Below are 25,991 nucleotides of genomic sequence, written 5' to 3'. Positions count from 1 at the left end.
ATTCGATTCAAACCGATTCTTGCAATATATTATTTGGCGTAAACTTTTTCTTTTTTTAACAGGTTACAGGTTAACAGGGCTTCACGGTGGCAGAGGGGTTAGTGCATCTGCCTCACAATACGAAGGTCCTGAGTTGTCTTGGGTTCAATCCCGGGCTCGGGATCTTTCTGTGTGGAGTTTGCATGTCCTCCCCGTGACTGCGTGGGTTCCCTCCGGGTACTCCGGCTTCCTCCCACTTCCAAAGACATGCACCTGGGGATAAGTTGATTGGCAACACTAAATTGGCCCTAGTGTGTGGATGTGAGTGTGAATGTTGTCTGTCTATCTGTGTTGGCCCTGCGATGAGGTGGCGACTTGTCCAGGGTGTACCCCGCCTTCCGCCCGATTGTAGCTGAGATAGGCTCCAGCGCCCCCCGCGACCCCAAAGGGAATAAGCGGTAGAAAATGGATGGATGGATGGAGGTTACAGGTTAGAAAAGCTCCTTGTGATGGCATGGAGATGCGGGCTAAACACGTCTTAAAAAATGTATTGTTAAAAAAAAAGTTATTTATTTTAATAGATTTTTTAAAATGATGAATTGGGTGTCAAACTCATTTTTAGCTCAGGGGCCGCATGGAGGAAAATCTGTGCACACCCGGGCCGAACTATTAAAAAAAATGATGGCATTAAAAATAAAAAATAAAGACAACTTCAGATAGTTTTCTTTGTCTTACTTTGGCCAAAAATAGAACAAACACATTCTGGAAATATTACCATAAAAATATAGGAAAAAAAATACAGGCAGCGGTAAAATTTAGAATGATCCATGAAGGAAAGAAGAAAGTGAATTAATTTTTATAACTGAATAAATTTACTTATGCATTTGTTTTCTTTTGTGTTATTTTTTTAATGAATTAAGTAACGTTTATGACAACCTTTTTCCAAAACACAATGTAGAATGTGAGATATAACAGGATAATGCATACATTAATCATTTGTTTTCAAAACGCTTACAAAAAAGTGGGACCCCAAAAATGTACTGTGAGACCCCATTTTTATGACTCGATGGGTTCCCTGGGACCCCATTTAGAAAATTCCTAGCGCCAACACTGATGGAGTATTGGTGCGTGCAAAACAGCAGCAGGCGGCTGTGGCCTGCGGGCCGGTTCTAATACTAATCAAATATCATCCCGGGGGCCATAGATCATTCATTCGCGGGCCGGATCTGGCCCGCGGGCCTTGACTTTGACACCCCTGGTTTAGAATGAATCGTGACCCCAGCAGATGCATGACAATAAATAATATGATTTCCATTACCCACTCATGATAGTACATGAGACATTTGACCTATTTATTATCATATTTAAGTGAATAATGACAGGTTGTATGATTATTAAAACTTACATTCAGGCTACTTTATATACACTTTTTGACTATTTAAAAAAAGAAGAAGATTTTTTTTTGTGCATGTAAAAACGACTTTAGGTTTAGGGTGAATGGGGGCCCATCAAGAGCCTAATAACAACTAGATGAGGCATTTCCTGAAGGAATTTCGTGGGAATGCTCCAATGCTGAAGTTGAACTGAAATCCTGGAATTTGTTTTAGAATTGTTGAAGTAGAGCACGCAATTTCCAAACAGGCTGAAGATTTTGAAGTTGGAACAGTTTGATCAGATGAAAAATGTGGGAGTTGTGGAACTTTGAAGAATGTTCCATTGATTTAAATGGGAATTTCCAAAAAAATTGGGGAATTTCGGGAAAAGCGGGAATTTTTTGTAAAAGAAACAAAACAACTTTAATGTTCTGAATGAGTTGAAATGGTTGGTCTTGGAATTTTTCAAATTGGTCAAGAAATGTTGAAGTAGTAACATAATGAATTGAGAAATGGTATTACGGAATTCCTGGAATTTCGGGAAAACCGGGATTTTTTTCCAGTTCAAAAAACAACTTTGTTTGTTGTCCTGGTTAAGAGGAATGTTTTGACGGTGGAACGGTTGAAATGCGTCAAAAAATGTGGAAGAATGGAAATAGGGTTTTGGAAAACCAGGAATTCTGAAAAAAACTGGAATTTTGTTCAACTTGGAAAAAAGGTAGTTTAAATTTCCAGGATGGTGGAATGTGTTGAGGGTGGAAAGGTTTGAATCGGTTGAAAAAATGTGGAAATGGTGGAAGTTTAAAAAAATGGCCAATTTATTTTGAATGGGGAAAAATGTCCCGGAAAACCTGGAATTCTGGGAAATCTGGTCATTTTTGATGAACAGTTTGAAGTTGAAACAGTTTGAATCGGGTGAAAAATGTGGAAGGTAGAGCGCGCCAAAATCAGGAGAAGAATAATAATAAGAAGAAGAACTAGATGAGGCAATTCCTGAAGGAATTGCGTGTGAATGCTCTAATGCTGAAGTTGAACTGAAATCCTGGAATTTTTTTAGAATTGTTGAAGTAGAGCACATAATTCCCAAACAGGCTGAATTTTTTGAAGTTGGAACAGTTTGAATCCAATTAAAACTGGCAGTTTTGGAACTTTGAAGAATGTCCCATTCATTTCAATGGGAATTTCCCAAAAAATTGGGAATTTCGGGAAAAGTGGGATTTTAAAAAAAAAAGGTAAACAACACGAATGGTCTGAATGAGTTGAAATGGTTGGTGTTGGAATTTTTCAAATCGGTCGAGAAATGTTGAAGTAGTAACATGTTGAATTGAGATGGTATTCCGGAATTTTGGGAATTTCGGGAAAACCGGGAATTTTTTCCAGTTCAAAAAACAACTTTGTTTTTTCCTGATTAATAGGTTGTATGGGTTATACTTTTATAGCGCTTTTCTACCTTCAAGGTACTCAAAGCGCTTTGACACTACTTCTCACTGATGGCGGGAGCTGCCATGCAAGGCCCTAACCACGACCCATCAGGAGCAAGGGTGAAGTGTCTTGCTCAAGGACACAACGGACATGACAAGGTTGGTAGAAGATGGGGATCAAACCAGAAACCCTCAGGTTGCTGGGACAGCCACTCTCCCAACTGCGCCACGCCGTCCCCTTAAGATTAAGAGGAATGTTTTGACGGTGGAACGGTTGAATTGCGTTAAAAAATGTGAAAGAATGGAAATAGGGTTTTGGAAATCCAGGAATTCTGGAAAAACCTGGAATTTTGTTCAACTTGGAAAAAAGGTAGTTTACATTTCCAGGATAGTGGAATGTGTTGAAGGTGGAAAGATTTGAATCAATTGAAAATGGTGGAAGAATGTCCCATTCATTTCAATTGGAATTTCCCCCAAAATTGGGAATTTCGGGAAAAGTGGGAATTTTTTTGAAAATGGTAAACAACATGAATAGTTTTTGATTGATTGATTGATTGATTGATTGATCGAAACTTTTATTAGTAGATTGCACAGTACAGTACATATGCCGTACAATTGACCACTAAATGGTAACACCGAATACGTTTTTCGGGCTTCACGTTAATCAATTCATGGTAAAGTCTGAATGAGTTGAAATGGTTGGTGTTGGAATTTTTCAAATCGGTCGAGAAATGTTGAAGTAGTAACATGTTGAACTGAGAAATGGTATTCCGGAATTCCTGGAATTTCAGGAAAACCGGTAATATTTCCCAGTTCAAAAAACAACTTTGTTTGTTATCCTGATAAAAAGGAATGTTTTGACGGTGGAACGGTTGAAATACGTTTAACAATGTGGAAGGAGTAGTCGCCAGAAAAAAGGATGGGAATAGGGTTTTGAAAAACCTGGAATTTTGTTCAACTTGGAAAAAAGGTAGTTTAAATTTCCAGGATGGTGGAATGTGTTGAAGGTGGAATGGTTTGAATCGGTTGAAAAAATTTGGAAATGGTGGAAGTTTGAAAAAATGGCCAATTAATTTTGAATGGGGAAAAATGTCCCGAAAAACCTGGAATTCTGGGAAATCTGGGAATTTTTGATGAACAGTTTGAAGTTGGAACGGTTTGAATCGGGTGGAAAATGTGGAAGGTGGAGCTCACCAAAATCTGGAGAAGAATTATAGTAATAAGAAGAACTAGATGAGGCAATTCCTGGAGGAATTGTGTGTGAATGCTCTAATGCTGAAGTTGAACTGAAATAGTAGAGCACACAATTCCCAAACAGGCTGAATATTTTGAAATTGGAACAGTTTGAATCAGATGAAAACTGTGGCAGTTTTGGAACTTTGAAGAATGTCCCATTCATTTCAAAGGAAATTTCCCGAAAAATTGGGAATTTCGGGAAAAATGGGAATTTTTTGAAAATGGTAAACAACATGAATGGTTATTGATTGATTGATTGATTGATTGATTGATTGATTGAAACTTTTATTAGTAGATTGCACAGTACAGTACATATTCCGTACAATTGATTCATGGTAAAGTCTGAATGAGTTGAAATGGTTGGTGTTGGAATTTTTCAAATCGGTCGAGAAGTGTTGAAGTAGTAACATGTTGAACTGAGAAATGGTATTAGGGAATTCCTGGAATTTCGGGAAAACCGGTAATTTTTCCCAGTTCAAAAAACAACTTTGTTTTTTGTCCTGATTAAGAGGAATGTTTTGACGGTTGAAATGCGTTGAAAAATGTGGAAGGAGTATTTGCCAGAAAAAAGGATGGGAATAGGGTTTTGAAAAACCTGGAATTTTGTTCAACTTGGAAAAAAGGTAGTTAACATTTCTAGAATGGTGGAATGTGTTGAAGGTGGAATGGTATGAATCGGTTGAAAAAATGTGGAAATGGTGGAAGTTTGAAAAAAATGGCCAATTCATTTTGAATGGGGAAAAATGTACCAAAAAACCTGGAATTCTATGAAATCTGGGAATTTTTGATGAATAGTTTGAAGTTGGAACGGTTTGAATCGGGTGGAAAATGTGGAAGGTAGAGTGCGCCAAAATCTGGAGAAGAATAATAATAATAATAAGAACTAGATGAGGCAATTCCTGAAGGAATTGCGTGTGAATGCTCAAATCCTGGAATTTTTTTAGAATAATAATAATGATAAGAATAACAATAAGAATAAATAGATGCATTTTGGTGTAGAAAACCATATGTGTGAATGCTTTGGAGCATTCACACAATAAATATGTAAGTAATATTAAAGACCAAAAAGCATCGGCTATAGTAAAGAATGGGCATCACGGCGTTGGTTTGTATAACCCCTTAGATTGTTTATTTTAGGGACTCGGCCAAGTGGCGCAACACAAATGTAAATCAGTTCATGGGATTTTCAACACTCAATCTGGCCTTCGTCATGGAATAATGTCTTAAAGGGATTGCTGCTATCAAAACGCTTTAACAGATGTGTTAAATATCACTTTGTGCACATTGAGGGCGCTGCACGCCCGGGCGCGGCTCGGCGCGCACAACAGGCAAGAAGTGTGCGCTCCTGATCCTGTTACAAGCATGAAGTAACTGTCAGCCTCAGCTGCACAGGAGGCGCCCCCTCGGCCTTTCTGCAGCGCCACCTCCTTCTTCTTCCCCGCTTAGGCGGGGGGGAAGAAGCTTTAATTCTAAAGACGGTTTTGTTCTGCTATTTTAACCGGCTGAATAAAAGTGCATCTGTGATTTGATTTAAAACGCATTCATATGAGCAGACACCGAGAGCACAAATAAAACTCTTATTAAAGGGACTTGGAGGCTGATGGTCGTGTTCTGTCAGCTTTATAGCCTGAAAGAGCATTCAAGCAGAGCAATCAGGCGCAAATATATTACTTGCATGCAGCTCAAGCCTGGCAACGTTCCACAAAAAACTGTCCCAACCTAAATTAAATTCAAGCACATTTATTTTTCATTTTAATTTAATATAGAAATTAAAATATTTATTATAAACATACATTTGAGGTAAGACATGGCTAAAGTGGGCAATTTATTACTGTAAGAAGTACATTTATGATACTTTTCAGTTATGTGTGGTATAGAAGCACCTATATAAAAAAACATATATAAGTCGCATTTTTGGGGGAAATGTATTTGATAAAACCCAACACCAAGAATAGACATTTGAAAGGCAATTTAAAATAAATAAAGGATCGTGAACAACAGGCTGAATAAGTGTATGTTATATGAGACATAAATAACCAACTGAGAACGTGCCTGGTATGTTAACGTAACATATTATGGTAAGAGTCATTCAAATAACTATAACATATAGAACATGCTATACGTTTACCAAACAATCTATCACTCCTAATCGCTAAATCCCATGAAATCTTATACGTCTAGTCTCTTACGTGAATGAGCTAAATAATATTGTTTGATATTTTACGGTAATGTGTTAATAATTTCACACATAAGTCGCTCCTGAGTATAAGTCGCACCCCAGGCCAAACTATGAAAAAAAACTGCGACTTATAGTCCGAAAAATACGGTAATGTAATTTCACACAAGCGTGTTTTGTTTATTACTTTTGTCCGTTTTTTTGGGAACAAAATACAATCATATTTCTCATTTTCTCTTAATTTTAGCACTATTTCAACTTCTTATCAAGCCAATGTATGTGTTCCCTCCAAAAAATTCCAATAAAAATCGTTAAAAAAAAAAAAAGAAGTCTGTACTGGAAAACATTTTTTTTTGGGACTATCGATAGATAGATAGAGAGTACTTTATTGATTCCTTCAGGAGGGTACCCTCAGGAACATTTACATTTCAGCATCAATGTACAGAATTGAGATATCATTTAAAAAGTAAATAATGGAGGTATAAATGGAAATAGAATAGAAAATATAACAATAGGAATAAAAAATAAAAAGTAACAATAAGAATAAAAATATAACAGTAAAAATAAGAATATAACAAGAGAAACTAGGCAGTAGTGACCATGTTATGACAAAAAAAAAGAAGAAAAACGGTAAAACTGTCGATTATATGAAAGATGTGATGTGTATATTGCACCGTTAAAATGTATTGCACTGTTAATTGCTGTTTATTGCACTGTGTTTTGTTGCAGTTTATTTCAGTATTATTATTGCTTTGCGTCCCTTGTTACCTATCTAGTACAATAACATCTCTCTTAAAAATATTTGATGTATTTACAATTATTATATATTTATGTTGTTTTTGTTGTCTTAATTTTAAAATATTTTTTGCGTAAACACTTAAGGGCTGGCAAATTTAAGGCATGCGATTAATCAGAAAATTCAACACATTATTCATGTATCAACAGATTATTTTTAGGGCCTAGTGCAGGTAAGCCAGCGCAAATATGAGTGAGGAAATCGGGTAACAAATTTAGCTTCAAAATAAACCCCAACAGGACTTTAGAGTTTTGAGCAAATAAATGACGTTCGCTCAACTAAAACATGAATAAAAATTGCTGGATGTCAAAATAATGAAATCTTTCTTTGAAGTCAATTGAAATGATGCAATTTACTGTGATTAATCGATTAAGTTTTTGTTTTTATATTTGTTTGATACCACTAGTAATAACATGAATACGTATTCATTTTATAAATGCAGATTAATTATGATAACAACAAACTGAGTTTTATTTCCAATCAATGTAAATAGTGCTGCAATGATTAATCGATTCATTCGATTACCAAAAAAAAAACCCCAAAAAACGTGTTGATTAAATTTCTGCTGCTTTGATTAAGTGTTAAATTATTTAAACTGATAAAAATATATCAAATCCAGACTGGAGTGGACATAACTTTCAATATGTGGATATGTTTCCACACAGCCACAGTAATATGCATATGATCTTTTTTAAAAACACATTTTAAATGTTGATGATGTGCATTTATCAGAAAAATTAGAATCAAGGTTATGGCAAGCAGGACAGTTTTTTGTCAATTTCAACTATATATATATTTTTCTTAACATTTTGCAGTGGGTTTTATCCAAATATATAAAAAATAATCGATATTTCTGCAGCCCTTAATGTAAATTACAATCCAATCCACTTTATTTATATAGCACATTTAATCATCAAAATATTTTTTCAAAGTGCTGCAAAAAATATTAAAAACAAGATTCAAATACTATCCTTAGCTCTACCAATGACTGCATAAAAACAAAATAAATAAATATAAAACCAATATCAAAATAAATATGATTAAAAACGATTTTAAAGGGTAAAACTAATTAAAACAATGAATAACATTTAAGGTAACACTTTAGTATGAGGAACATATTCACCATTAATTAGTTGCTTATTAACATGCAAAATAGTAACATGTTGGCTCTTAATTAGTCATTATTAAGTACGTATTAATGCCTTATTCTGCATGGCCTTATTATACAACCAGTAAGCCATTAACTAAGAGTCTTCCCTCTATAACCTCAAAATTATTGCTTATTAGTAACCCTAACTCTTATATGTTCCCCTAGTGTACAAATAACTCTAAATTAAGTATCTGTTACTTTAATAAGGAACTAATTAATGGTGAATATGTTCTCCATACTAAAGTGTTATCTAAAACACATACCGTATTTTTCGGGGTATAAGTCGCTCCGGAGTATAAGTGGCACCGGCCGAAAATGCATAATAAAGAAGGAAAAAAACATATATAAGTCGCACTGGAGTATAAGTCACATTTTTGGGGGAAATTTATTTGATAAAACCCAACACCACGAATAGACATCTGAAAGGCAATTTAAAATAAATAAAGAATAGTGAACAACAGGCTGAATAAGTGTACGTTATATGAGGCATAAATAACCAACTGAGAACGTGTCTGGTATGTTAACGTAACATATTATGGTAAGAGTCATTCAAATAACTATAACATATAGAACATGCTATACGTTTACCAAACAATCTGTCACTCCTAATCGCTAAATCCCATGAAATCTTATACGTCGAGTCTCTTACGTGAATGAGCTAAATAATATTATATATTATATATTATGTATTGATATACACACATAAGTCGCTCCTGAGTATAAGTCGCACCCCCGGCCAAACTATGAAAAAAACTGCGACTTATAGTCCGAAAAATACGGTATACACTGTGTTGTGGGGAGCATGGCCCTAACCCTAACCCTAACCCTTATATGTTCCGCTAGTGTCCAAATAACTCTAAATTAAGTCTTTGTTACTTAGAATATGTTCCCCATACTAAAGTGTTACCAAATTTAAAAACACAATTACAGTAAAAAGATACATAAAAAGCCCAAAATGTATACAGACCTTTATTTGGCTTTATTGTAGAAGTATGCAAATATAATTAATATGTATATATATACCGTATATATATATATATATATATAGGAAAACTGACTTTTGACCTGACCACTTTATTCCCAGAGTGCCATTAGTGTCTAAAGGCAGTGCAGATCAGCTTAACTAGCGACGAGTGGTCGAACATCAGTCAAATTTCAAGCAGCCACAGTTGAATAATTCCACGGGCCCGCCTCCGTGAAATGACGCTTTCTTTGCACACGCACTCAACGCTCCTCAGAGGCGCGTCTGGCTGACGCGCACACGGCCGCTCCATCCAACAACTCCCAAGAAGCGACGAGGCCTTCAAACGCTTTTTTTTTTTCCTCCCCTCCTTATGAGCCTATAATATTCCTTTACTCGGCTCCCCAAAATCCTCCTTTTGTAAGCGCTAAGCAGATGGTTAGCAGGAAGCATGGGCGGCCCGGCATGACCGAGACTAATTTCTATGAGCTTTGCTGGCTCGCCTCGTCCAAACTCCCCTCTATGCGCGCCCAGTTAAAACAGCTGCCCCCAGGCTGAATTAAAGCCATTAAAAGCACATCTCCAAGATATTAACAACGCTCACTACACAGCCCACTCTCCACCCATTTATCACCTTCCATCTACAAGTTATGACATTCATTTCTTGTCCTATCTGGTGGCCCTTATAGCAGACCATCAACATTTAATATGAATAATTTATACGGCTTTTTAGATAGAGATGCTGATTTGGTTATAAATAAAAATGTGCATTGCATATATAGTAAAATTAGGAGTAGGTAACGTAATAACATATACCTATAATCGCATCCATAAACACATGAATAAGTTTGGGGCCCTATAAGCAGATTTTTATTTAGAGGCACCCCCTCCACATTACAACAATTTTTCACACATTCTTTCTTTTTTTATAATATATAATATACATATATATTTATAATAATATATATTTATAATTTTCTTTATTCTTATATTTATGTGAACACTTTTTATGCTTTAAAAAAAAAATCAAACTTCAATTATTTTGATGCATATTTCGTACTAAGACAAAGTAATGAGAAAAAAGTGTTTTGTTTTTTTTTAATTGGAAAAAAAAAATACAAATGTTTCTGACGCAACTGTTAGCAGGGATCGAACGCAAGCACTAACACTATGTGTGAAGTGAAGTGAAGTGAATTATGTTTATATAGCGCAGTGGTTCTTAACCTGGGTTCGGCGAAGGTCAAGACACACCCGACTCATCGTGTAAATAAAAACGTCTCCCTATCACCGTGTTATGGATACCCCCAAACAATGTTCCCTTTAAGTTTCCATCTGATTTGCAGGTGTGTAAATGTTAGAATAATTATGTATAAGTTATCACACAACTCTTATGCTTAAAGGCCGTTGCTGTAGTTATTATCAATTGCGCTGAAGTTGTACTTTTCTATCTGTGCAAAGGCACAACTTGTAATCTTGCTTTGCGAGTTGTCTCGTGTCAGCAGTTTGTTTCCAGACCCTGCCTGCTGACAGCCAAGGACGGACATAGAGTACCTCAACGCAGACAAAACAGAGACAGGGCGAAATCACGAGTGTCAGCACATTTCCATTTCTGAATAATCATGTATTGTGTCTACTGGGGGTGCTTGCATTACCCCTCCCTTCATAAGCAACCTCAGTGATGTTAACTAGGGACCTCCCGAATAAATAGAGGAGCACGTGGTGCTGTACCTTAGAGCGTAGGGGGAAACTGTAACTGAGTGTACAGCCCAATACGTCTTTCCAGTAAAATTCAACTCTGTCTCTGCTTGATTCCTTTCTTCTTGTCTTGTGTAATAGATAGTTTGGTGTTTGAACCTGACAGTAATTTGTTGTGAGTTCATGCACTGTGTTGGTTTTGTTCTGAGAACAAGGTGATGTTCATGCACGGTTCATTTTGTGCACCAATAAAAAAAAAACATATAACTTTGTCTTGAATTAAAAAAAAATATATATAATAATATTTTTCACTAAAGAATGGTTCGGTGAATGCGCATTTGAAACTGGTGTGGTTCGGTACCTCCAACAAGGTTAAGAACCGCTGATATAGCGCTTTTCTCTAGTGACTCAAAGCGCTTTTACATAGTGAAACCCAATATCTAAGTTACATTTAAACCAGTGTGGGTGGCACTGGGAGCAGGTGGGTAAAGTGTCTTGCCCAAGGACATGACAGCAGTGACTTGGGATGGCGGAAGCGGGGCTCGAACCTGGAACCCTCAAGTTGCTGGCACGGCCACTCTACCAACCGAGCTATACCGCCCCGTGTGATGATGTAAAAGAAGTGTGGTCGTAATGATAAGTATGTGTCAATGACAGGGCATTTTATGACTTTTCTTAATTTGATTACATGTTATAGTATAATTGTACTGTTATAGTTTTATTGCATGTTTTTTGTATCTCTTTAATTTAGGTAGCCAGGGACTGCAGATGGAAATGAGCTATTTAGCTATAATATGGTGCAGAACATATCTGTATTTGAGCTTAATGTTTCTGTGCATTGTCCCTTCAAATTAAGTCTAAACTAAACTACACTACTTGGGAAAGTTTGCTAATATATTCTTATCAGTGACAGAGCAGAAAGGGGCTATAGCAATAACTTTTCCGTCATTCTCACGGTAGAGCGGTCGTGCAGAAACTTCAGGGTTCCTGGTATGAATCCACTTTCCCGCTATAGTCACTGCCTTTGTGTCTTGTGGCAAAACACTTCACCCACCTTCCTCCTATAGAGCACACCACTGGTGTACATATTCAAAAGAGATTATTTATCTCAGTGGGACTTTCCTTTGGTAAATAAATGTTCAAGAAAAAATGCGCTTTTTCACGCAAACAGACCATGTAGGGCATATAGGCACATAGGAAAATACAAAAACAAATAAACTGAAATATTTTTTATTCTCTCCTTTTTTTTTGCAAAGGTTGCCTTGATATAGGTCTGCGATCTACGGGCTGATGGTCTACAGCGATCTTTGTGGAAGCAGAACATGTGCTTCAGCTCTTTTACTGCAGGCTTTCATGGGTGTACCTGATTGGCAGGTTAGTGCATAGTCTTATTTGTCCTGTAACCAGAGTCTTGATTCAGACTTTGGTAAACGCAATTCAGGTGCAGACCAGTTTATTCCTGAACATTTATTGCATGCAGGGCCGCCTATACGCAGATCACACACAGTGCGTAGGGGCCCCAAAACCCCTGGGGGTCCCCGTTCTGCTTGAAGAAGTGTGTGTAAAATGTCAATTAATGAAGGGCACTTTATATGAAATTTTACCGCGTAGATTATTCACAGCACCTTCCTGCTCCGTCACTGATGAGAATATAATGGCAAACCTCTCCAAATGTTGTCACTGTGGCTAATTTTCTAAACCTGTTGTATGTGGGTTTGATCCCCTCCAAAAGTTATGTCAGAAAGCTTTTCAATTGCTTTAATTATGCAATTTTTATTTATTTATCACATTTTGTTGATTAGTAAACAATGTGTTTTCAATTAATTTGATGTAAGGAAGCTTTTCAATTGCTTTAATTATGCAATTTTTATTTATTTATCACATTTTGTTGATTAGTAAACAATGTGTTTTCAATTAATTTGATGTAAGGAAACTTTTCAATTGCTTTAATTATGCAATTTTTTTAATTGATCACAATTTGTTGATTAGTAAACAATGTATTTTCAATTAATTTTATGTCAGGAAGCTTTTCAATTGCTTTAATTATGTTTTTATTTTATTTTATTTATCACATGTTGATTAGTAAACAATGTATTTTCGATTAATTTGTTTTAGTACAAAACATGGATCAAATTAAATTAAAGTTGGATCAAAAATTATGAAATTAATTTTAACATAAACAAAAATGTGACATTTTTTTGTAATGTAATAAGGTCTACTTAGGGCAGGGGTACCCAAATTACGGCCCGCGGGCCGGATGCGGCCCCCCAGCGTCCAAAATCCGGCCCGCGGGAAGTCCCAAGTTAAAAAAAAAAAATACATATACTGTAAATATATATATATATATATTTTTTTTTTTTTGGTATTATTATTATTTTTTTAAATTTGTCCTTACAAGTCCATTTTCTACCGTCTCCTAGCCACTCAGGCAAATCATATTGTCTAAAATTGCATATTACCATCGATAACGTGACATGCAACAAGTGCGCTCTTTAAGTCAATTAGTGCGCAAGGAATATATATATATATATATATATATATATATATATATATATATATATATATATATATATATATATATATATACACACACACACACACACACACACATATAGACACATATACATATATATATATACATGGACATATACATATACATATATACACACACACACACACACATTTACATATATATATATATATATATATATATATATATATATATATATATATATATATATATATATATATATATATAGTGCGGCCCCCAGCCCATTTGTTTTACCCCAATGCGGCCCCGGAGTCAAAAAGTTTGGGGACCCCTGTCTTAGGGCCTCAAAGCAGCCCTGTAGTTGTCTCAGGCTATGCCTGTAGATGAGCAGATATTATCACTAATATTTATATGTTATATACTTTCATGTTAAATTGAAGAGAGTCATGACAGCAAATTGTTTCAAATAGGTTTTTAATATAATTTCACTAATAAGTATGATTTTTAACTAATACGTTTACTATAAGATCAGGCAGTTGCATTTGTGTGTGGACTGGTCTATTAAACAGATGAACCCTGTCATTATGCCGCCTCTGTTTCTGCTGCGTTAAGTAAAAGGGGCTGAGTAAATATATTAAGCATGCATGAGAGCATCTCCATGGGTCGCCTCATTGTGTCACAGGTCCGACAGGTGGTTACTGTTTATTATTCCCTCATTATTTATCGGTGACGTGGGCGCAGTGAGGAGAGGGAACTCCCCATCTTTTCAGCAGGTCGTAGACCGACAGATTGTGCTGACTGGTTGCGTCCTCACTCCATTCAGCCAGAGCCGTGGTAAACTACTTTACATAGCAGTATGTGTTCATCGCTTCTTGACATCATTTTCACCTTTTTTTTCAGCATATTTGAAATAAGTTTTTTATTCATGGATTTTATCACACTAACAGTATTGTAATGCAATGGTATTTTGGTGCCAATTTTTATTGGCCAACAAGTATGTGCTCCAATCACTCTATCACAATATAGTACAAATTTAAAGTACCGTATTTTTCGGAGTATAAGTTGCTCCGGAGTATACGTCACACCGGCCGAAAATGCACAATAAAGAAGGAAAAAAACATATATACGTCGCACTGGAGTATAAGTCGCATTTTTGGGGGAAATGTATTTGATAAAAGCCAACACCAAGAATAGACATTTGAAAGGCAATTTAAAATAAATAAAGAATAGTGAACAACAGGCTGAATAAGTGTACGTTATATGAGGGGGGTGACCTTTGATTGACTTCTATGAACAAATTGCGATTATACATACATCTACGTATGTATGTATGTATGTGTATGTATGTATATGTGTATATATATATATTAATGCACATATGTATATGACCACAGAACTTTCCTCCAGAAGGTCTTATCTTTGTCCATGTGATGTCAGATGAAACAAAAATTGAGCTGTTTGGCCACAATACCCAGCAATATGTTTGGAGGAGAAAAGGTGAGGCCTTTAATCCCAGGAACACCATTCCCACTGTCAAGCATGGTGGTGGTAGTATTATGCTCTGGGCCTGTTTTGCTGCAATTGGAACTGGTGCTTTACAGAGAGAAAATGGGACAATGAAAAAGGAGGATTACCTCCAAATTCTTCAGGACAACCTAAAATCATCAGCCCGGAGGTTGGGTCTTGGGCGCAGTTGGGTGTTCCAACAGGACAATGACCCCAAACACACGTCAAAAGTGGTCAAGGAATGGCTAAATCAGGCTAGAATTAAGGTTTTAGAATGGTCTTCCCAAAGTCCTGACTTAAACGTGTGGACAATGCTGAAGAAACGAGTCCATGTCAGAAAACCAACGCATTTAGCTGAACTGCACCAATTTTTTCAGAAGGAGTGGTCAAAAATTCAACCAGAAGCTTGCCAGAAGCTTGTGGATGGCTACCAAAAGCGCCTTATTGCAGTGAAACTTGCCAAGGGACATGCAACCAAATATTAACATTGCTGTATGTCACATTTTCAGTAGACCCATAATAAATTCATAAAAGAACCAAACTTAATGAATGTTTTTTGTGACAAACAAGTATGTTCTCCAATCACTCTATCAAAAAAAACAAAAACAAGATTTGTAGAAATTATTAGAAACTCAAGACAGCCATGACATTATGTTCTTTACAAGTGTATGTAAACTTTTGAGCACGACTGTATATATATATATATATATATATATATATATATATATATATATATATATATATATATATATACACACAGTCGTGCTCAAAAGTTTACATATGTGAGTATATATATGTTTATATGTATATACGTGTGCGTATCTACATATATCTATGTAGATATATACACATATATAGATACATATATACACAGAAAGTTTTTCTTCTTTGCCGCTTAATTCACATGATGGTCAAGCAGCTTGAGCGTAGCATTAAAACAAGTGAGAGTGAGTGTAGAGTTTGAGCAGAAAATGCCTTATTGCTGTTCTGATCTTGTGTGTTCCAGTCATTTCAATAGAGAGATAGAAAAGTGTTTTCATAGAGTCCCGAAGGCAATCATTCATATAGGTAATAAAGTCAGGAAAAAAACAAAAGTGTGTCGAAGGAAATGGCTCCTAAAAATATCACTTTCATCATCTTGTGGAATACAATCGGACCATGCTCGTGTCTGCAGCGATCACTTTGCAAAATGTTTGTTTGAACATTTGATTTGTTTGAGAAACTTTCTGTTATGCAATCCAGTTTATTCTCTACTATATTGGTAGTGTTTGAGAGCAGAACGTATTAGTTTGTGTTGTTTTGTGGTTGCCATGCCTAAATTTAACTAGGCATGGTTGTGCTAATAAACTAACGTCATGTTAAGTCTGAGTAATACATTTTGTGATTGTTGGTCCAATCCACTGTATTTTCGTTGTCGATTTACATAACAGAAACTATAAGTTTAGTTGTTGTTGCGCAGGAAAGCCAAGTTTATTCGAGAAGAATGACCAGATTATTTCAATTTAAATCAACTTTAAACACGTCACATTAATCGTATGTCTCTGCTCGTCCACATCAACTTTAGATGTCAGACTTTTATTTTGTCACAGTTAAGTCAGCGTGTCCGCTGTAGCGCCGCCTTGCCGCTGCCATTCAAAGTTAGCCAAACATCTTTTTCCGTGCATTCCATGTGCACAACCCCCTCCCCTTTCCTGGTCCACCTTAACATTGGTTCCCACTCGGGGTGTTTTGGCCGCAGCTTCACCTCACTCCGCCAGCAGCGCCCAAGGTCTCCACAGCATCTGGCGCTGGCGGCGCATAAAGCCGCTCACACAACACGAGTGAATTAGCCGAGGCAAAAGAGTGTGAGGCGCAGTGACAAGCATTAAATCGATATTAACTTTGTATTAAACATGCCCCCTCCCTCCTCTTCTCTCCAAATGGACCGGTGCCATGTCACTGCACAAAGCGCTCTGTATGACCTCACGCTGCACCTGTTCTCCCTGACTCCACTAAGCGAGTTCAACTTTTTTACTATCATATAGAGCTCTTTTTTCCCCTCATCCAACTAAATTGTTTCAGCGAGGCTTTGCAAACTCACAAACTGTAAAAAAAATAAAATTATTTCACGGTAAAAAATATGTCTAAATTTTACTATAAAATTTACTGGACATTGAAAATCACTATCACTGTTTTTATTATGGTAAAACTCTCTGAACTGCCAGAATTTTACTGTAAAATCTACCGACTTTGCAATATAAAGAAAAATCTGAAGAATTAACAGCAAAGTCGCAATAATTTTCCAGTAAAATTTGCGATTTTTTTCCCCCCCATGTTTATCAAATTACTGTAAATTAAAAATTGGCGTCACTGTTATTTTTACGGTGAAATTCTGCCAGTTTTGTAACATAAAATCAACGGTTATAATTTTTTAATTGTATTATCGGAAATGGAAAAATTATATGGCGACTGATGCCAGTATTTTGCTGTAAAATATACTGACTTCTAATACCGCAAGATTTTACAGTTAAAAAAATGGTTTCTTATTCGCCACAATTTTACCGTAAAATGTACTTACCGTATTTGTTGACTATAAGTCGCAGTTTTTTTCATAGTTTGGCCGGGGGTGCGACTTATTCTCAGGAGCGACTTATGTGTGAAATTATTAACACATTACCGTAAAATATCAAATAATATTATTTATCTCATTCACGTAAGAGACTAGACGTATAAGATTTCATGGGATTTAGCGATTAGGAGTGACAGATTGTTTCGTAAACGTATAGCATGAGCCAGAGGTTGCTTTGCCTTGCTGCTCTCGTGAATATCCTCATGTTCTTTTTGTGGTGTTTTTTCAAATGTGCGATGAGGTTGCTTGTATTGAACCTTCGGTTCTGTCCCTCCACTGGACACTTGCGCCTGACAAATGTTGCATTTAGCGGCAACGTCTTTGTTTAGGTTAAAATACTTCCACACAGCCGACATCACTACACTTTGCTGCAATCACACGCGTTGTCGTTGTTGTGATCACGTGGGCTGTGCATGCTGGATCAGAGACGCTCTTCTTCCAACGTTAATTAAGGGGCATTGCCGCTACCTACTGTGTTGGAGTGTGATCAAACCAGAGTCACCTATTATAGAAGTGCTGCAGCAGAAAATGGACAGCTTATATCGGAGCGCTTATATCGGAGTTTTTAGATTCAGTCCGATAAAATTCGATATTCACTTTTTTGGCTAATATCGGACTGATTTCCGATATCAATATCGGATCGGGACATCCCTATCCATAATACGCTGATAGGGAGAACTTTTTGTTTACACGATAAGTCGGATGTGTCTTTACCTCCGTGGCGGAGGCTCCGCCGAACCCCTGAGGCCGACTCACCGAACCCCTAGGGTTCGATCGAACCCAGGTTAAGAACCACTGCTCTAACCACTACAGTGCAATATAAAAAATCTTAACATTTTACGGTAAAATTCTGGCAACTCAGTTGCCAGTTTACAACTGTAACATCTACCAGTGACGTGCGGTCACTAGAGGCAGGTGAGGCGGGGCCTCACCTGCCATCATGGAAAGAAAAAAAATGTAAAAAAAAAAAAAAATTTAATTGTTATATGTATCCAGTGATTATACTATGAAGTTATTTTCCATTTAACTTCACCAGTTTTAGATTATTTTTATTCAAAATCGCTGAATTTTCACATTTGCCGTTCAAATACTGAGAAGAGACGGTGCGGTGATCAGCAGCCAGTTGAGGCACGTCACTCAATTGTGCCTCACCATGGATTGCGGACTCGGCTAACTGCTGGCCTGCTGTGCAGTGAGACCATATTGCTATATGAATTATATGATACATTTCCATAGTTTAGTTAGCTGAGGTATATAATGTACAGTGTATTTTGTCAACAACTGTATGTGTGTAACGTATTTCTTGTGCTGAGCAATCATAAAACTGCTGCGAAGACGCACTGGCTGAGGCTCGCGTAACCCCGCCTCCTGGTGCCGGTTAAGGCACCTTCGCTGCAGACTGCATCCCCCGACGGGAGCGCCACACCAACCAAAGCCCACACCCAAACCCTCCACGTGCAAGACCGAATCCACCCCAAAAAAGTCACTTAACAAGAAGCCAAAAAGTGCAAAAACAACATTGCTCGCGCCGGAGGAGCCGTGAACGACTGCAGGGACACAACATTAGGTACACCTGCAGACTGCAGCATGGGTTTCATATTTCATTCATTCACAACTCCTCCAACACCAACACCACTGTTCCCGCACTTATAAGTAAAGGTAAGACTATAATAACGTTTTTTTTTATTAAATGTGCTTTTTTGTGTGCTACAGTTTGTATGTGTAAAGTTAAAGTTAAGTTAAAGTGCCAATGATTGTCACACACACACTAGGTGTGGTGAAATTTGTCCTCTGCATTTGACCCATCCCTTGATCACCCCCTGGGATGTGAGGGGAGCAGTGGGCAGCAGCGGCGCCGCGCCCGGGATTTAACCCCCAATTCCAACCCTTGATGCTGAGTGCCAAGCAGGGAAGAATGCTGGAATGAGCTTTTAAACATAACCCGTTAACTGCTGCCAATCAAATGGTGAATAAAATACTCTTTAGGGTTCATATGTTTGTAAATCTGACTGTGATGAAGTCAGTGCCTCACCAGCCATCAACCTCACCGCACGTCACTGACATCTACAGTTGTTGATTGAGGAAAACCGGTCCCACTGTTATTTTTATAGTACAATTCTGGTTATACAGTGCATTATTTTTATATTTACATAGTTTTGCTGTTACCATTTGTATTTTTCTATCCCATATTGGGAATCATACCTTCCCCCCCATCAGAATACATGTTGAATGTTGTCCTAATCCACGAGCGCATGTTGATACAGTTTGCATATCATTTTCCAATCTCGGAGGGAGACCACAGCCCTCTCCATTCACACGCCGAAGCCACATCCACCAGCATTAGCATAATCTGACAACCAAGACCATTGTCCGTGGCCTTGTATGCAGAGTTAATTGCTCATTAATACCAGACAAAACAGAGGAAGCACAGTATCGACTCTAAATCCTTGTGTGGGGGGGAGTGAGAGGCAGGTGGAAACATCCTCCTGTGGCTCATTGAGGTCCACCTGAACAGGTTACGATGCATATTCAAACTCTGGTTTATGTCACATAGCATCAGGTCTCATGAGTACTCCGAGTCAGGTGTGGTGTCGTTATAGCAAGGCTTCTAGTTTGAACAATAATCCGCCAGCAATGTTCTATTAAGCCCTTGTGAAGGGTCTTGATGAGCATTACACACCGTCCCCCCCACCCCGACACACACACGCTCACAATTTGTCACAGTGGACGCCGTGTGAATCAATTGCAAATGTGTTTAATCCCATCTCTACATTAGTTTCACGGACGCGGGACGATTTGCAAGAAGAGCCTCGGCTCGTACCCACCCCCCCCTTTCTCGTTAGCACCTGGCGGTCTCTTTTGGGTGGTGTGGTGTAAACACCCACCGCCCCGTCATGAGGACCCAAGCGTCGCCGCGCAGCACGTTAAAGGAGGCCGGCCTGTGTGGTTGTCAACACCGGTTTAGTTTGGGAGCCCCGTGGTGACATTAGCTGTGACTCTTCTCAGGCCGACCTGTAGAACGTGTTTGATATAGATATAGCTGCCTGTATCGGGTTAATATGGAACGAACGGGGCCCTCGACAGGGTTCAGGAGGCCGCCGCATGCAGCTGCCTAATACTGTCTTTGTTATCTTGGGATATTGAACGATGTATTAATATGCTGGTGTGAAGCATTCTCTAACTGTGCAACAAAACCACTAAGAGAGCAAATATTTGTTTACGTTTTTCTGAAAGTTTACGTATAAATGTAAGGCCGTTGGTCTGGTGGCTCGTTGTTTACAAGACTAGGAGCCTGTGTGTGAGAGAGGGTCTGTGCGTGGGAGGGGTAGTGTGCAGGGGCAGTTGAAGAAAGAGGTATGAATGGGCAAAAAAAAAAAAAAAAGGAGCTTGGGTGGAGGAGGGGATGCTTGACGGACTTCACTGCCTGTTGGCCCTGCAGCATTGATGTTGTGTTGGCCATATAATCGGATTGCCAGTGGGTGAAAGTGAGCCCCGGGTGCTTATGTCAGTTTGCGTCTCGTCAAGCTGAATAATACGCATGGCCAGGGAGTGAAGCGGACGCTGGCCATTGAGCCTTCTCAGTGCTTGTCCCTAAGCATTCCTAAAAGAGAGAAAAAAAAGCCTCATTGGATTCATATATAATTCTCACTCAAGCGTTTTGATGCATTTGCATAACAGCGGGAAAGCGATGATCTTTTCAAGGCCGCTGCTGCTGCTCCGGCTGCACAAGTGTCTGTTTGCATGTACCGGTGTGTGTGTGTGTGTGTGTGTGTGTGTGCGTGCGTGTGCATTCAAAAGGGTCCTAGTTGAGCATAAAAAGGGCTGGACATAGTTCTTGCACTTGGCCTCTCGTCTTACATTGGAGTTGCACAACAAAACAAAACATTTAGCTTGTGTATTTTCTTGGCCTTGCAAACGACTGCAATGGGTGACCCCGAACGTGGCTTTTGTAGAACTTTCCGAGTACAACCTCTATGTCAGGGCTCCTCAACTGGCAGCCCGCGAATGACCCTCTTGGGAGGCAAATATTTTTGCAGCAAATTCTTAAAGGGGAACATTATCACAATTTCAGAAGGGTTAAAACCATTAAAAATCAGTTCCCAGTGACTTATTTTATTTTTCGAAGTTTTTTTCAAAATTTTACCCATCACGCAATATCCCTAAAAAAAGCTTCAAAGTGCCTGATTTTAACCATCGTTATACACACCCGTCCATTTTCCTGTGACGTCACACAGTGATGCCAATACAAACAAACATGGCGGATAGAACAGCAAGGTATAGCGACATTAGCTCGGATTCAGACTCGGATTTCAGCGGCTTAAGCGATTCAACAGACTACGCATGTATTGAAACGGATGGTTGTAGTGTGGAGGCAGGTAGCGAAAACGAAATTGAAGAAGAAACTGAAGCTATTGAGCCATATCGGTTTGAACCGTATGCAAGCGAAACCGACGAAAACGACACGACAGCAAGCGACACGGGAGAAAGCGAGGACGAATTCGGCGATCGCCTTCCAACCAACGATTGGTATGTGTTTGTTTGGCGTTAAAGGAAACTAACAACTATGAACTAGGTTTACAGCATATGAAATACATTTGGCAACAACATGCACTTTGAGAGTGCAGACAGCCCATTTCAGGGGCGCTAAGAACATATATTTTTCCACGATTTCAGCACTCAGGTTAACCATACCTAAATAGACACAAAATACTGCATTACACAAGACTACCCGAATGTACTCGAATGATTGAAAAAAAAAAAAAATGTTTTTAAGCTAAATTATTGGTAAACACAGTTTATGTATAATAATTTACGTAAAACCGCGAGTAATGAATAAAGTTTTCATCAATTAATATATTCTGTAGACATACCCTCATCCGCTCTCTTTTCCTGAAAGCTGATCTGTCCAGTTTTGGAGTTGATGTCAGCATCTGCTTTGTGTGTCACAGGATATCCACACATTCTTGCCTTCTCTGTCGTAGCATAGCTTTCGTCGGTAAAGTGTGCGGAACAAACGACTGACCATTTCGTCGGCTTTCCCCACAGCCTCGTATTTTGAACAAATTTCGTCCAATTCCTTGCCACTTTCGCATCTTTGGGCCACTGGTGCAACTTGAATCCGTCCCTGTTCGTGTTGTTACACCCTCCGACAACACACCGATGAAAGTGAGAAAATGGCGGATTGCTTCCCGATGTGACGTCACAACGTGACGTCATCGCTCCGAGAGTAAATAATAGAAAGGCGTTTAATTCGCCAAAATTCACCCATTTAGAGTTCGGAAATCGGTTAAAAAAATATATGGTCTTTTTTCTGCAACATCAAGGTATATATTGACGCTTACATAGGTCTGGTGATAATGTTCCCCTTTAAAAACATTACAGTGCTGCTGTTGTTAGGTGGAAGTTGGACCACTATAAACACAATGGGAGATGCTTGCTTAGGCATTTTAACTCTGCTAGCAAACATAGAACACTGGGATCCAAACTTGTGATTTACATAACTGAGGCGCTCCTCAGGGCACCCCTATAGGTCCTCTCCTTTTAGGCACCAAAAGCATTCGCCGTTTTCCGTAGTCTTCCCTCGACGGCCAGGCAATACAAAGCACACACTACCTTTTTTGTCACATCCACGGGAGCCCGCATTCTCGTTCTCTCTCCTTCGACAAATGGACAAAGATTTTCGTTAAGTAGAATCACAGCTGACCTGGACATTCAAAAGTTCTCTTGCCGTCTGAGAAGTGTTGTATCCCAAATAGCTGCAATCGCTTTCACTTAAGGTATTCATTTGTGATTTCCACAAGTGTCTGTACAGACGGAAGAAGAAACACGGGCATGTCTGGATGACTCGCCTCCATATTTCCAGTGGCTAGCTCCGAGTTACGAAACCACTTTATTATGAAGCTGGCTGTGGCGCGTTCTTTCTGACGTCACTTCCTGTGTGGGGCGCGGTCTTTCTGGCATCACTTCCTCTCCGAACTCAGTTTGTAAACGATCAATGAGTCCATGCAAAGCTACTTTCTTGTGGAAATTAACGAGTAATTATGCCTAATTACTTTTTAAAAGTCATTTGCATAATTTGCTCACCAGTCACAAAATTAGATGTACTTGTTCAATTTTAGGAAATCCATTATAAGAGGTGATGACATTTACAGAAATACCGCTTTCCTTGTATCCCATATCAGTAGGTTTACTTAATCATGTGGTAGTGAAGGTACAGTAGGGCTGCGAATCTTTGGGTGTCCCACGATTCGATTCAATATCGATTCTTGGGGTCACGATTCGATTCCAAATCGATTTGTTTCGATTCAACGCGATTCTTGATTCAAAAACGATATTTTCCCGATTCAAAACGATTCCCTATTCATTCAATACATAGGATTTCAGCAGGATCTCCCCCAGTCTGCTAACATGCAAGCAGAGTAGTAGATTTTTGTAAAAAGCTTTTATAATTGTAAAGGACAATGTTTTATCAACTGATTGCAATAATGTAAATTTATTTTAACTATTAAATGAACCAAAAATATGACTTATTTTATCTTTGTGAAAATATTGGACACAGTGTGTTGTCAAGCTTATGAGATGCGATGCAAGTGTAAGCCACTGTGACACTATTGTTATTTTTTTTATTTTTTTTATAAATGTCTAATGATAATGTCAATGAGGGATTTTTAATCACTGCTATGTTGAAATTGTAACTAATATTGATACTGTTGTTGATAATATTCATTTTAGTTTCACTACTTTTGGTTTGTTCTGTGTCGTGTTTGTGTCTCCTCTCAATTGCTCTGTTTATTGCAGTTCTGAGTGTTGCTGGGTCGGGTTTGGTTTTGGAATTGGATTGCATTGTTATGGTATTTTTGTGTATTGTTTTGTTGGATTGATTAATTAAAAAAAAAAAATATATATATATATATATATATAAATAAATAAATAAATACATTTAAAAAATAAAAATCGATTTTAAAAAAATGAGAATCGATTCTGAATCGCACTACGTGAGAATCGCGATTCGAATTCAAATCGATTTTTTCCCACACCCTTAAGGTATAGTGTTAAAATTTAAAACCTTGTTAAATATATATTTTCTAAATATGACATTTAACATCGGAAGTAAAAAAAAGTAATTTGAATTTGAGTTTAATTTGAATTGGATGATGTAACAAAAGCATATTTAACTGAGCATAACTGAGCCTTGGTGTTGGCAGTCCATTGTGAGCCTGCAGAGTGGTAAACATAGTCCTTGCGGGTTTCCTCCACCCGGATATGGACCATCAGCTGGTCCATTTAACCTGTTGAAACTCTGTGAGGCATAATGACCATCGTGATGGTCAGGGTCTTTTGGTCAGACAAACAGCAATAATGCGTTGTGACTGACTTTCCACACAAAAGACCCCCCAGGTCTGATTCCCGCTGCAGTCCCGTCTTGTATTTGAATGTAACAAATGGACCATTGGTCTGTACCCCATTCCCAGTCCCACTGTGGCCTGTAATTGATCCCCTCCATGCATTATACGGCTCTAATAAGCTCTAGGTGCGGTGCCCTTTGCTCCGACAGGTCTTAACTTGGCCCCTTTGGCTTGTCACTTCTCCAAGTCATCAACCATCCATCCCATTCACGCTATACTTCCCATCTCCACCACGTGGAGCTTAACAGGCAAGAAATGACTTGGTTTAATTTCATGTTAATTTCCCTTAGGTATCAGCCCATGTAATGCAGGCCAGGATGTGGGGTTAAGCCAGTCCACCAGAATCATTCATAGATTTTGAAAAAGGCCCGTTTTCCCCCCCAAAAAAACGCTTTGTAGAATCACACTCAGAGAATTCTTCAACAGCCTCCTGTTCACAGTTGTTTAATGCTTTAATGGTGTTCATTCCGGAGTACTTGCAGTACATTATTTTTAGCTGGAGAGTCCTACAGACCTCTTGTACTTGCACAAAGGGAGAATAAAGCGGGCAAGGGTAAGGGTCACCTATTGCAGTGTGACCTCTGCTCTGCAGGGCCAAACGAGAGAACATTTCAGGTCAAGAATGGAACAATGGTCTGAGAGAGTGCACTCCAACCAGCAAGCCCCAGAGCAAGAATTTGAAAGTTTCACTCAAGTAAAACTTCAAGAGTCATCAGCTCTTGGATTAGGTCGAAATATGAGCCGGTTCAAGGATGCAAGGAGATTGACCTGCTCCTGCACCCGTATACCTTCTCGTACTAATCTGCACGACTTCTCGAGTGTCCGTCATTGACTCAACCCCACACGGAGATAAAAATGTTCATTTTCTCTTTACAGAATCAATGCTGATTTCTATGATTTCCTTTTCTCGACGTTTTGCCTTTAAAATGCTCTGCTTAACTGCTACTTACCAATGCCGATGAGCAGAGACCAACCACTAGGTCTGGGATGTCAATAAATCAATTAATCGAACGATAAATAAAAATGAACTCGATAACAACAAGAGGGTTCGCGCTGTGCGTCGCTCTTGGCACCTGGCCACGTTTGTTCAATAGCAGAATTGTTATTTTTTATTTAATTTTATTATTTATATAATATATATATATATATATATATATATATATATATATATATATATATATATATATATATAT

General features: G+C 38.2%; 1 long non-coding RNA gene across 1 annotated transcript in view; it reads left to right on the top strand.

Moving 5' to 3' along the window:
- LOC133615916 (uncharacterized) overlaps positions 1 to 25,991 on the top strand; it is a 52,430-nt gene that overhangs the window by 9,691 nt on the left and 16,748 nt on the right. The window contains exon 2 of the long non-coding RNA XR_009816792.1: positions 12,044 to 12,161. This is a non-coding gene — a long non-coding RNA (uncharacterized lncRNA). The remainder of the gene's footprint in view (positions 1 to 12,043; positions 12,162 to 25,991) is intronic.

Source organism: Nerophis lumbriciformis, linkage group LG15 (genome assembly GCF_033978685.3).
Source record: "Nerophis lumbriciformis linkage group LG15, RoL_Nlum_v2.1, whole genome shotgun sequence".
Lineage (NCBI taxonomy): Eukaryota > Metazoa > Chordata > Actinopteri > Syngnathiformes > Syngnathidae > Nerophis > Nerophis lumbriciformis.
Note: the sequence above shows the minus strand (reverse complement) of the source record. Positions and strands in the feature narration are given on the sequence as shown.